Source organism: Cricetulus griseus, chromosome 8 (genome assembly GCF_003668045.3).
Source record: "Cricetulus griseus strain 17A/GY chromosome 8, alternate assembly CriGri-PICRH-1.0, whole genome shotgun sequence".
NCBI lineage: Eukaryota > Metazoa > Chordata > Mammalia > Rodentia > Cricetidae > Cricetulus > Cricetulus griseus.
This window is the reverse complement of record NC_048601.1, coordinates 23,501,137-23,515,140: the sequence shown is the minus strand read 5'-3', so window position 1 is coordinate 23,515,140 and position 14,004 is coordinate 23,501,137. Positions and strand designations below refer to the sequence as shown.

The following is a 14,004-nucleotide window of genomic DNA, read 5'->3' as shown; positions in this document are numbered from 1 at the left end:
GGCCTAGAGTGATGAGCTTTTGTGCAATATTTGTTTAACTATGCAAAGATGTCTTGCATTTGCTTAATTATGTAAAGATGTGTTGCTCTTTTACCTGGCCTGCCAAAGGCACCTACCTGATTGGTCTAATAAAAAGCAGAATGGCCAATAGCAAGGGAGGTATATAAGCAGAGCTTCTAGGCAGGGAGAACAAATAGGAGGATGAATTTAGGCTTGGGGAGAAAGAAAAGAAGGAAAAAGAGGAGACAGAGGAAGAGAGGGAGACACCAGGGAGATGCCAGGGACCAGAAAGATAGACATTGAGGAAGAAGGAAAGCAGGACCTACAAAATGAAAGAAAGGTAAAAAGCCCGGAGGCAAATGTATATGAATAGCAACAGGTTAAATTAAGTTATAAGAGCTAAGGGGACACACATAAGCTAAAGGCCAAGCTTTCTATAATAAGTCTCTGTGTCTTTATTTGGGAGCTACTTAGCAGCCCCCCAAAAATGACAACTACAATGAGCTGGTGCCCAGTACCACATCAGTGGTGGAAGGCTGAGCTCAAGCCTTTCTGCTCTGGATCCAGCCTGTAGGATCTGAAGGTCAAACAGCACTTGTAAATGGGACAAACCTTAGAAGGTTTAAGCAGAAGGATCATAAATAATCCTACCTCTGAAAAAAAATGGGTGGAGATAAATGTTATATAGCATATATCCTATCAAGACTGTTTAGGAGTCACTTTCTACCCAGTGGCGTCTCCAAGTGGCTGAGTCTTTCCAGCACCCCCTTATCCTCAGGCTGCCTGGAAAGGACAAACCCTACACAGAGTGTTCCCCCTGTTTGACCACCCCCTCACTTCCTTTTTGGGTGCTCTATTCCCAGGGTCTTGTGTGGGGTGGTGGGAATCTGGGCATGGTCATGCATCAGATCTGACACTTCCAACATTAAGCCTTCCTGCCAAGAGAGGCCTATCATGATACGTCGTGACCCGGCATGTCTCAGTCTTAACCCAAGAGGTTGTCCTGAGTGGGAGGGTGTGGACCTGGAAACTCCTAGCAACCCAGCGGCGATAAAGACCAAACACAGGCGTCTTGTCATCTTTAAAGAGCTCTGAGTTCCATGTTGTAAAACTAGAGTCTTTTTTTTTTTTATTTGCCATCTTTTCGACTGTTTCTTAACCATCTTAACCATCCTGCCATGACCACAGAGGAAACCATTTCTGTCCTTCTCTCCTCTCTGGTTGCCCCGAACTCCTCTCCTCACTTGTTACTCACACACCTCACACCTCCGCCCAAGTACAGGCCTATTTAGATGCTTAGGCACAAGCCAGATGCAAACTCGCAGGCATCCTGTACTGAGGCTATGGTAAACAATAGTAGATTTGCTAGTATTAGCAATACAATAGTGGGCCGGAGCTTTCGGGTGCTCCTGTTTAGTGAAACCCAAGGCTGGATCTCAAAATATTCCATAGCAGAACTATTTTGGTCCCCCACAATGATATGACTGGTGGGTGCCCACAGGCTCTCAGAGCTGAGTCTGCCATCTCTATCACATGTCTCATCCTAGTTACCTCCCTATTGGCTCCTTCACAGCCTGCCCCTTGTTGTCTCCTCAGGTGGTCATAAGTCACCTTGCCCTTCAAAGGTGCCCTCATATAGTTCAGCACCCAGCACTCCCAACAAGGGCTTATCACACATCTACAGAGTGGCCAGCTGAGGCCACTAAGTATTGAAGGAACCGGCTTCCCTTTTGGCAGCCATAACAGCCGAACACGTGCTTGCCATAAACCTGCCTTGGTCACGTAGAGGTCAGATGCCTGTCTCGTGACAAGGAACCTTAGTCACTTAGAGGTCAGATGCCTGTCTTGTGACAAGGAACCAATCAGAAGTTAGCTGGTGGCGCTATGCTTTACGACCCTGGGTGTGCTTTACGGACAAGCGCACGACAATGACGTAGAGAGCATAGCAACCACCCTGGGAGGGCCTATGGGCCATAACAACCAGTTGACCAATCAACACAGGGCAAGCCCTCCAAGCCTGGAAGCACACCAATCGTAAGCCTGTGCGTACCCCTAGACACTCCCCTTACGCTGCCCTATAAGATCTTTTGGGAGCCCATAGGAGCCGTCTTTTCTAGCCGTCCGCCATGGCAGGTGGGTGAAAGACCCGAGCTAACATAGGGTTAGCTCGTTAAATTACAATACAGCCTCGTGCAGTTTGCAGCAAGCTCTCGAATCTGCCTGGTGATTGGGGTGACCGCAAACCTGGCCTGAGACCCCGGATACTTGAGTTTTCGGGGGTCTAACAGTATGACCCACCTCTCCTATGATCTCAGAAGACCAAGAGACCCCCCTCCCCCGCCCCTGCAGCTCTATTGTCATTTCTCATGCAAAAGCAAAAAGAGGTGCCACAAAGCAGTGATCTGGGCACAGAGGTGTATGGACTCTGCCACCTCTCTGAGAGGTGGGGAGTAGGAAGAGAGGTCAGACCCCAGAGAGTGCTAAGAAGGAGGGAGGGGTTAGGGGGAGTAGGACCCTTCCTCTTTTTTCTCCCTGCCCTGGGTAAAGCCATAACCATCCTCAGCTGAGTTCACTGGGCTCTTTAAGGCTTGTCTCAAGCTTGTCTGAATAGGTTCATGTACGGGGCAGGAAGAGCACGAAGGCAAAAGGCTTGCCAAGCCGGAAAATCAGTCTGGGATGGTGAAGGAAGCCTGGGTGCCAGATCCTCCATGTCCACCATATCCAGGCAGCACTCAGATTGCTCAGTGGCTTTGAAGGGACCAGCTTCCCTTTTGGCAGCCATAACGGCCGAACACATGCTTCTATGACCTTGTTCTAGACACTAGAAAGTCAGATGTCTGTCTCGTGACAAGGAACCAATCAGAAGTTAGCTGGTGGCGCTATGCTTTATGACTCTGGGTGTGCTTTACGGACAAGCACACAGCAATGACGTAGAGAGCATAGCAACCACCCTGGGAGGGCCTATGGGCCATAACAACCAGTTGACCAATCAACACAGGGCAAACCCTCCAAGCCTGGATGCACACCAATCGTGAGCCTGTGTGTACCCCTAGCCACTCCCCTTACACTGCCCTATAAAGATCTGTGCGCAGTGGCTTCAAACTGTCTTTTGCGAGCCATCCGCCAGGGCTGGTGGGTAAAAGACCCGAGCTAACATGGATCTGGGATGGTGAAGGACGCCTGGGTGCCAGATCCAGTTAGCTCGTTAAATTACAATAAAGCCTCGTGCAGTTTGCAGCAAGCTCTCGAATCCTCCTGGTGATTGGGGTGACCGAGAACGTGGCCTGGGACCCCGGATACTTGAGTTTTCGGGGGTCTAACAGCTTCTGCCCTGCACTTTGTGAGGGAGCACCATGGAGGTCCGTGTCTGTGGGTGCTCATGACTCAGCCCAGGCAGAGTAGCCAGGCATCAAGGCACACAGTGCTGCTCTCCTGGAGAAGGAGACAGCTGTGCAGCAGGGGGCGCAAAGGCAGACAGACAGAGCCCGTGCAATACCCAAGCCAGAGCCAGAGATTCGAGGAGACAGAGCATGTGTGGTTTGAGTCCTGTAGCCAGAGCCACAAAGAAGGGGGCCGGGGAAGGCCAACAGAGAACAGAAGAGAGAGACGAAGAAGGAAGAGACTGTTGGAGAAGAGAGGAGAGAACAAGAGGAAAAGAGACAAGAAAAGAAAGGGGTAGGGAGGAGGGCAGAGAGATAGAGACAGGAAACATCAGGTAGAGGTGACCTTGGATGAGGAAGACACCATGTGTTCAGTAAAGGGCCTGAGCTGGCGGGAGCAGAGAGTGAACACTTTGTATCCTCTCACCCCAGAGTGGGCTGTATGTATTCAGTAAAGGGCCTGAGCGAGCGGGGGCAGAGGGTGAACAAAGTGTATCCTCTCATGCCAGAGTGGGAGCCTTATAAAGTCAAGGAAGAGGGCTGTTGGCTCAGCTAGGCCAATACTGACAAAAGGTCCTGGCTCCTCCAAGGCCCAGGCTGGCCCTTGGTCCCAATGGGCTGATATCTGGAGGCTTCCCAGGCCTGGCCCATTAGTCCATTTATCCTTCTCCCCCATCCCTCTGCTGTGGGCTCCTGAGCACTCCCTTCCCCTTTCTGTGTCTCTTCAGAAGCCCCTCTCAATGTTCCTCTGCCCCCCAGAGCTCTGGACCAAGTCTCTCTCCTAGATGGCGGAAGAAGTGGGTGCTGGAAGCAGGGCTCTAGGGGGAGGCAGGGAAGGAAGTGGCAGCTGGGGGGATGGGATCTGCCCAGCCAAGCACAATGGCCTAGTTTTGAGTCCTCTACTCAGGTGACATGCAGCCTGCTAGCTCACCGGTTCACTGGCTTGGGGACTGTGGCTAAGAGCTCCAGTAATGAACCAAGAGCCTGAGACCAGGAGCAGTTCAGGGAAGCAGTCAGGTGAAACAGCTCCCATCCGAAGACAGGGTTTGGAGTTGGAGGACAGCCATGGGGCCAGAGAATCTCTCATTCAGCATCTTTCAGCCTGAGCTGGGATGTTAGCTAAAATGCAGCTGTCTGGACCCTGTCCCGATCCTGTGAGTTAGAACTTTTGGAGGCTGGCTTAGGAATCTGCATTTTTTGTCAGCTCTCTGAGCGATGCTTGAAATGTGGAAACCGGGGGCTGAGCTGAAGCAAAGGGTAGGAGGAAGCTCAGCTCATTCATTGGAAGCAGGCTTTGGGAAGGGGGGGGGTTGTCCTCCCAGGCATTCAGGGTTACTCTGTGTTGGGTAGTAAGGGACAGAGGGCTGGAACTATGTATAAATGCAGCATCCCCCACCCCTCACATGCCTCCCTGGGATGCACCTTGGGGCATCAGCAGTTTATTTTTTATTTTTATTTTTTTATTTGCACGAGTATTTTGCCTGCATGTATATAAGGGCAAAATATTTATGCGATTCTCTCAGAAGCCAGAAGAGGGCATCAGATCCCCTGGACCTGGAGTTACAGGCAGTTGTGAACTGTCATGTGGGTGCTGGGAACTGAACACAGGTCTTCTGCAAGAGCAGTCAGTGCTCTCAACTACAGCATCAGTGTTCGATAGCAGGTGCAATCCCAGACATCCTGGAGAGAATCGTAATATTTTTCTAGCTACAAAGCCCCAGCTGGAAGGTAAAATAATGGGCTGAGCCATGGTAAAGCCCTCACTCTTCCATAATAGCAAGTCACTTCTTATATAACTGTGGGTTAGCCAAGGTTATATAAGACCTAGGACCTGCCCCACCCTCATCTCAACTCTGATATTCCCTAAGCAGGACACAGAAGCAGAGTGAGCTCACAGCCCACCTATGAAGGTGAAGGGACCAGCTCCTCATTTTGGCAGCCATAACAGCCGAACACATGCTTGTCTGACCTTGCCTTGGTCACCAGGAGGTCAGATGACAAGGAACCAATCAGAAGTTAGCTGGTGGTGCTATGCTTTACGGCTCTGGTGTGCTTTACGGACAAGTGCACAGCAATGATGCGCAGAGCATAGCAACCACCCTGGGAGGGCCTATGGGCCATAACAACCAGTTGACCAATCAACACAGGGCAAGCCCTCCAAGCCTGGAGGCACACCAATCCTGAGCCTGTGCGTACCCCTAGACACTCCCCTTACGCTGCCCTACAAGATCTCTATGCAGCCGGTTCGAGTGGTCTTTTCCTAGCCATCCACCATGGTGGATGGATGGAAGCCTGGAGCTAACATGGGGTTAGCTCCTTAAACAACAATAAAGCCTCATGAAGTTTGCATCAAGTTTTTGAATCCTCCTCACCAGGGGTGACCTCAGTCCTGGGCAGAGATCCTGAAGACCTGAGCTTTCTGGGGTCTTACAAAGGTACTACGGATTTCCCCAACAGTGGTAGACAAGGTCATAGCTCTCTGCATTGGAATTCATCTCCCTGTGACTAGCAGTGGCCATTCCACCCTCTACTCTGGGAACCATTATTTGCTATCCTGGTGGGGTCTGTGTCCTCCTGGGGAAGGTGACTAGGCAGCAGACTGTGCTGTCTGCCAGCAGTGTGCTCCAGTAGACAGCCATCTTCAGGATTGTCACCTGTGACCCTAACAACATGGGTTCCTCCAATATGGCTTTTGACCGGCATCTCTACAACCTTTATTTTCCTCATTTTCTTCTCCATACTTCTATTTTGTAGCATCTGGTAGTGTTTAAAATCCCCCTTCCTATCTTCTTTGTCACCTGGAATCCCTAAAGAGAGCAGACTGTCAACCAGTTTAGCAAAACTTCCTGCTGCTGGGACCCAGAGTTGGTAACCTCCCTTTCATCACTAGTGTCCCACAGTCTTCTTGGGTCTTCTCATTTCCCAATTTTACACAAAGTGCCCCTTGGGTCACCTAGCCACTTGCCCCACACAGCCACAACCTGGAGAGTGGGTTTTCCTGTCCTGGTTCTGGGAAGCCCCTTTCTTCTGGGGCTTCCTGGTGTATGCATGCAGCTCCAGGACTCTGAGCATCAGTCAGGGGCTCCCTCTGGACCCCTGCATTTTGAAGGTTACTTTCGGGCTTGTTACATGTTCAGTATGGGACATTTCCCACATCCCATGTGCATCCGCACATGGTGGTACTGTTTTGGAGGCTATGAAACCTTTGGGGCTCAGGACCTCACTGGCAGATGTAAGCCCCTGGCAACCTTCTTCTGGTTCACTCCCCATACTTCCTGAAACGCCTCCCCCCCCATTGTAGAAAATTATTTTAAGGTGTGTTACTTTTGTTTATGCTGTAGAACATTTAATGAAACAAAGATGCATTTGTTTAACTCTGTGAAGCTGTGATTCTTTGCCTGTCTAAAATGCCTGATGGTCTAATAAAGAGCTGAACAGCCCAGAGCAAGGCAGGAGAAAGGATAGGCGGGGCTGGCAGGCAGAGAGAATACACAGAAGGAGAAAGGAAAACAAGAAGAAAGGAGGAGCAAGAGAAGAAGGAGGCGAGGATGCCAGGGGCCAGCCAGCCAGCCAGCCAGCCAGCCAGCCAGCCAGCCAGCCAGCCAAGGAGTAAGAGTGAAAGTAAGATATGCAGAAGTAAGAAAAGGAAAAAGCCCAGAGGCAAAAGGTAGTCAGGATAATTTAAGAAAAGCTGGCAAGAAATAAGCCAAGCTAAGGCCAGGTATTTATAAGTAAGAATAAGCCTTTGTGTGATTTATATGGGAGCTGGGTGGCAGGCCCTCCAAAAGAGCTAAAAAGAGTTAAGATTAAAAACCAACCAATAACACCCCTCCCCCAAGAAGCGAGCAGGTGATGCCTCACACTCCTGCTGTTGTGGATGGATGGTCCTGTCCCAATCACTGTGCCTTCCCAGCTTTGATGGGCTGCACCCTGGAAACCATGACCTAAAGTAAACTTCTCTACTAAGTTACTCCTGTCAAGTATTTCGTCAAGAGATGAGAAAAGTAACTAATCTAGTATCTCACTATTATGTAACAAACCAATCATCTGGCTTTTATGAGATATTAACCATCACCTGCTAGTTTTGTAACATGTTCATAGAAGAGACTGGTTCTGCATGGGAACTGCACAGACCTCACTCCAGGACCACCTCTTGGGCAAGCCTGGCCACCTTCCCCCACCTTCCCAGTGTTCCCTGCTTCTCAGTGATGGGTGCCAATGTGGTTCTCCTCCCTGAGGGATTCTGCCTCCTCCAGATCCACAGTGGGAGTCTGGGAAGTGCCTTGGAGAACATTTGGACACGTTTATACAGGCAGTAACCATGGCTATTGGAGCAGCCTTTTGATTGTCAACAGTGTCCTTGCACCTGAGAGGCCACCTGGCATAAACCCATAGGAGAGTCCACATCCCCAGCTTCATAGTTTCTCCTTTCGAGGCCTTCCAAGAGCTCTGGGAGTGACTGTGTTGGTTTGCTTTTAACACATACACTAAATGGCTCCTAAGTACAAGGCTGGGCCAAGGACCTGTTGTGAGTGACTAGCAATCCAAACAGCCTCTATTCTGGGGTGAGGGGCTGGCTAGTTTTATGTCTATTTGACATGAGCAAGAGTCATTTAGAAGGAGGGACCCTCAATGGAGGAGATGCCCCCACCAGATTAGCCTGTGGGAAAGTCTCTAATGCATTTCTTGATTGCTGATTGATATGGGAGAGACAAGCTGGCTGTGGGTGGTGCCACCCTTTGACTTATAACAGCTGGTGAACCTGGTTGTTATAAGAAAGTAGACTGAGCAAGCTATGAAGAACAAGTCAGTGAGCATCACCCCTCCATGGCCTGCATCAGCTCTTGCCTCCAGGCTTCTGCCCTGTTTGGGTTCCTGCTCCGGCTTTTCTCATTGATGGACTGTAATGAGGATCTGTAAGTTGAAATAAACCCTTTCCCCCACAAGTTACTTTATCTTTTTTGAGACAGGGTTTCTCCATATAGCTTCTGGAGCCTTACCTGGAACTAGCTCTTGTAGACCAGGATGGTCTCAAACTCACAGACATCCACCTGCCTCTGCCTCCCAAGTCCTGGGATTAAGGTGTGTGCCACCACCACCTAGCAAAGTAACTTTTTTGACTATGGTGTTTATCACAGCAATAAAAATCCTAACGACAGGGAGCCATGCTCTAAAAGCAGAGTCAAAACTACTTAGTTATAGGGGAGTATAGTGGCAAACACCTATAATCGCAGGACTTGGGGGGCTGGGCAGGAGGATCACATGGCCAAGGGCAGGTTCATTACAGGTTCTACCTGGAGAAAGAACATGTTCTATACAAAGGCGAAGAAGACTTATTTTGTATTGCTGTGCCCATAACTCTTAGGGAACATGCAATTTCAGCTGAGATCTGAAAAATGAATTTACTGTTGAGGAGAAGTAGATAGGCTGGGGAGGTTGATGTATATGTCAAGGTTGGGTGGTAGACAGGAATTCCAAAGATCTAGAGAAAGGCTGGTGAGTCTTCAGTGTAGGAGGAAGGGAGCCTGGAGTACATAGAGGCTTGGTGTAGATAGGGTCTTAACCTGCTGGAGATTTGCCAGTCATGAGGATTCTAGAGTTTGTCCTGAACAAAGCAAGAAACAACAGCAAGGTAGAAACGGTAGAGTGATATGGTCCAGTTTTCTCGAAGATGACTCTGGTTTCTGGGGGAGAAGAAATGAAAGGGAGGGAGCAGTGAACAAGAGCAGGGAGACAGCCCAGTCAAGATACTACCGCAGGGGTCCAAGCCAGAACTGTTGGGCTGAGTCTGGTTCGAAGTAGAGGAGGGTGAATGCAGGTGCAGGGCCTGAGACACAGCTCAGAGGAATCGGGACTGAATGACGGAGGGGGATGGGAGCTATGAAGAAGAATGGCCCAAGAGTCCCACAGCTCATTGTGAGCCTGGGCCAGTACTTAAGGTGAGCATGAGGCTAGATTGAAGCTGTGGCTTGAGTCACTGCGTGAGAAGTTGCGTTGAGTTGCTATTTCTCCTTTACCAACTTGTTCTCCCGCCCCTCTCTCTCTTCCAGAACCAGGAGTAGAACCACACAGCCTTATACACACTGGGTAACAACTCTACCCCACAGCCCCTTAAACCATAATTAAGACCCAACGTGTGTCTCTTTAGTTTACAAAAGAAAACCCTAGTGTTGATGCCTCTCTACTCCAGTCACTTCCTTTGTCTCCGCTTCTGTTTGGCGCCAGACTTTAAGAAGGCATCTCTGTTCATGCCATCTTGCTTCTTCATTTCTCTTCATGTTCCAGTCTAGTGTATGTTCTCAGTCAAGGCCACCACGGGATCACCATGTCAGCAAATTCAATGGACTCTAGGGGTCATCCCAATAGGTATGGGGAGCACTGCCTCTCTCTGGGGTGAGCCCTTTCTCTTTCTAGGCGCTCCCCTTAGACTTGACCTCTGACTTAGAGGTGGACCCCAAGCCTTCTTCCCTGTCTTAAAAACCCTTCCTTAGGTGCCTCGCTGATTCCAGTGGCTCTGACTGCTACGGTAGCTGAGAGTTTGCCAGGGTTGTCTCTCATACCGAGTCCCCTTATTGCTGGGTCTCCATTGCTTATAAAAAGTCAATGATAGTGCTGCCAAGCTGGGGGTGAGTGTATCACCATTGCTTCTGCATCCACTGGAGCTGGAGTGGCATACTTTTTTTTTTTTTCTGTTTGTGTCATCTGAGGTCTGAACGTCCTTTTAGGATGACATCCGTGAGAATGTAGGATGTGCTGACTTCTCTTGCATAGATGCTAGGTTGTTGCCCATCTTTTGTTTTACCTGATAGTTAACCGTTTGACTTGCCTAAGTGAACATTTGACAGTGTCTAGTTTGATCAGTTCTAGAGATAAGATGTCCTCAGGTGCAGCATAGGCCTCCATTTTAAACTGAACATATATGCACATTTATCAGGAGATATCTGCGTCAATGTAATGAGTCAGGACACAAGCACAGTTAGTTATATGCAAGGATGAGTGTCCTTAATTCTCACCCACTCAGGAGGCCACTCACAGTGACACAGTTCTCTGCTCTCCACCCACGCCCGCCACAGGCTCTGGGATCCACTCCCCTCCCCGCTGCGGCCAGGGCTGGGGCTTTGGGCTTGGTCCTTTCTTACCCTTTGCCTTCAAATCATCTTTGAGAACCATCTTTCCAGGATGCTTGCCTGGCCTTCGCTGGCTCCCCTGTTTGCTTTTCTTCAGAGTCTTCCACATCCCTTACACGAAGGTCAAGTTCCCAGCAAAGCTGGCAGGCCCTTGGTACCCTCATTCTCTTGCCTCTTCTTCCCGGCTCCCTCCTGCAGTCTTGCCTTCATGCCACCTAATCCCAACCCTGAAGGTCTGCTGGCCTCCCTGGCTTCCATGGTTCTCTGGAGCTGTCTTCTGTCTGCTTTAAAAATTCCTTGCAAGGTTGGAACATGCTGTTTCTTCCCCCATCTGCTTCAGGATAGGCCAGCTAGTCTCACTTTCAATTCCCACTGTAGGATGAGTGAATGAGTGAGTGAGAGATTGGTTGAATGAAACAAGACTCTGTGCTGTTGAAGTTCAACTAGAGAAGAAACTCAAGAGCCCTCGGAAACTCCACCCAGGGGCCTAGGATCACTGAGTCTCCTTTGCCAAAATTATGTGAAACTGACCCCAGACCTCTGCCGGGGAAGTGTCCTGGAGGACTACGGATGCTGGCTGGTTCTGAAGCAGCATGGGTCACTCACACTTCTTGCTTCTTTCAGCTGCAGAAGGGAGTGAGTGCATGATGAGAGCCAGGGTGTGAGGACATGCGCAGTTTTCAGAGAGAGTCTGCCTGAACCTGCCCCTAAGAGGACAGTGGATGGGTCAGCCAGTGAGTCAGGGTGGGGGTGGGAGGAGAGGGTTTGCTTGGGCTTCCTCCTTTCCTGCAGGTCTCAAGGGGGTGGGGTGAGGTGAGGTGGGGTGGGGGCTGCAGCAAACACCTCAGGAGGGTTGGGAGGCCGAGGTCCAGCTGCATCTGCATCTGTATGAACAGGTATGTGCTTGCATCAAATTGCTCGTTAACACCGATCTGTTCGCCCAATCAATTTGTGTTGCAGGGAAATGAAGCATCCTACACAAGTGTGATCAAAACGAATTGCGTCATCTTGGGAGTTTCTTTTTTTTTTTTTTCTTTTGAAAGGAGAGCAAGACTGTGTCTGGCAGACAAAGGAACTGGTCTGGAGCTGAAAATAGGTAATAGCAACAGCAGGGAGTTTTTAATTGGCCAGAAGAGATGGTAAAGACATTGTCAGCGTGGCCCAGCTAAGGCCTGGGAAGAAGCAAGTAGCCGCGCCTCAGGGGAAAGGGCCATGGGATGCAGGCACCCTGCTTTTATTCTGCAGTGCTTGGCTTACACAATTTAATTAAAAATATCCTCATCCGCTGGAGGGTTATTTTTTTCTAGTCAGAACTCTAGACTAACAGGCTCTGTAAAGGTTAAGGCCTTTTAGGAACCTAAATGGGGCCAGAAACAGAGTGAGAGGATGCTGACTTAGGGAGACCTTCTAGGGTTCCTGTGATGGCCCTGGGCACAAAAAGTCTTCTTTCAGGCCACCTCCAAAGGGATGCCTGCCAGGCACACCAAGGACCCTAGGACTCGAGTACTAAGTTCTAACTACCCATGCAAGTTAGAAGTCATTGTGGATGCCAGACACATTTTTTTTTTCTCTTGCTGACATGGTGACCTCCTGGTAGGCAGGGGTCATGGAACTGAAATGTGTCTCAGAATCCCCTGGTGCCCTTACTGACCCCGGATTACTGGGCCTCACCCCAGAGTTTCTCATTCAGAGATAGCATCACCAGTAAGTTTCCAGGTGATGCTGATGTTGCCAGCTGGGTACCACAGTTTGAGAGGTAAGACTGTGCGGTAGCCATGCAGGGCATGGGAAGAAGTCAAGCCTTTGGGTTTGAGTCTTGTTTCTTTCTGCTATGCAGCAGTCTGGCTCAAGTCACTAAGCCCTTGTGTGCCTCACTTCCCTCTCATACAGGATGGATACAATGCCTGTCATGTCTTCTGGGCAGGGCTGGTATGAGTTTTAAGAAGATGATGCACATAAAAGGTAGGTCTGGATTAGTAGGATTAGTAAGCAGTGGCTTTCACCATTTCTGGAGATCCAGCCGTGTTGACATACTACGCAAGTGAAGTGTTGAGAATACCCGTTCCCACACGGGCAGCTAACTGCCCCAATGACACCACCAGCCAGCTATCTGCAAGCGCTTTTAAATGCACATCAAGTAGAAGTTCAGTGCAGTTCCTCTTGAGACCTGGGAATCTCACTCTGTCCTGCTCTTTCCCAGATGAGAGGATCAGAGCACAGCCAGTAAAGCGAGTCGGTGGACGGAGCTGTACCTGATTCCACCAGCCAGTTAACAAGCCACTTCTCCTCTCTGGATTCCTGCTCTATCTCAGCAAGGTGAGAGGAACGAGCTCTAGCTGAGCACCCACAGGCCTTTCCAGGGCTATGTTTCAGAAGCAGACAGGATGGGAACCGTGAATGCAGCAGATCATGCTTCTCGTGGGGTGGGGCACAGGCACGGGTGTGTCGTGGGACTGCAGGCTCATTCTGCCCGGCTGCTGGTCTCAGCCTAATGTCTCTGTCATTATTTAAAATGAGCACTCCCACAGCTGCTGCTGAGATGGAAAAGGCCTTGCATGGGAGATTCCTGGAGCAGTGCCCAACCCTCAGGCACCTCCTGGATGCTTGAAACAGGGGTTGGTCTTTATCAAGCTTCACAGAAACACCTCAGGGCAAGCTGACTCCCTGGAAGTCCCTTCTAGAAGTCTCATGGTAGAGTGGCTGGTTGGGGCCCCCAACTGAATGTTACACGGGTTATGGCAATGACCCCTCCAGAGCTGGGGCCCTGAGAGACCAGGAAGGGGCAGGGGTGAGAAATGTCCATTTGTGTAAATTCCCCAAGTAATGCCAGAGGGAGCCTCAAGCCTGGATATGTTCACCCTATCTTTGAGGCTCCCGAAGTCTCCAGGTCAGGGAGTAAGGGGCTCCTCGGCTTTCGTGACCATTTACTGTTCAAGAGGGTCCTTAGGGAAGGGATGAGCACCTGCTGAGGTGGAAGGTCAGGGCTGTAAACCCGAAAAGATACCATGGAGCTTTACACATGCCAAGCTAAGTGCCTTACCATATTCTAGCCATATTGCTATATTACCCCAAGACATCTTTGCTCCTCTAGGGGGTAGCAGAGAACTTTTCAAAGCCATGGAAATAGCACCTAGTCTTCTTCCTACTTGGTTCTTTCTCTCCTCCTCTAGACCCTGCCAGGGTCTCCCTAACCCCAGCCTCACCTTTCTCTTCTCACGGGAATTCCTCAGGGATAAGATGTGCAGTGGGCAAAACGTTCTCAAACGATTTCTTGCTAGCCAGAAAGGAAGGCCACACAGCCTTCCAAACTGTTGGGTATGACAGACAATCTGTCTTCATTTCAAAATGTCCCAGGAAGAACAAGTCTGTTCCACTCTGGTCAACATATGCTGGTGGAAATGAAGTCATGAAAACCTGACTCCAACATCAAATGCTAATTAATGTGTCCTGGAACTTCACAAAAGACCAAGAAAACTAGAAGAAGGAAGGAACAAACC

At 49.8% G+C, this 14,004-nt stretch overlaps 1 protein-coding gene across 2 annotated transcripts in view; it reads right to left on the bottom strand.

Moving 5' to 3' along the window:
* The window catches only part of Iqsec3 (IQ motif and Sec7 domain ArfGEF 3), a 94,809-nt gene that overhangs the window by 15,466 nt on the left and 65,339 nt on the right, over positions 1-14,004 (bottom strand). The gene's annotated exons all lie outside the window — the stretch shown is intronic.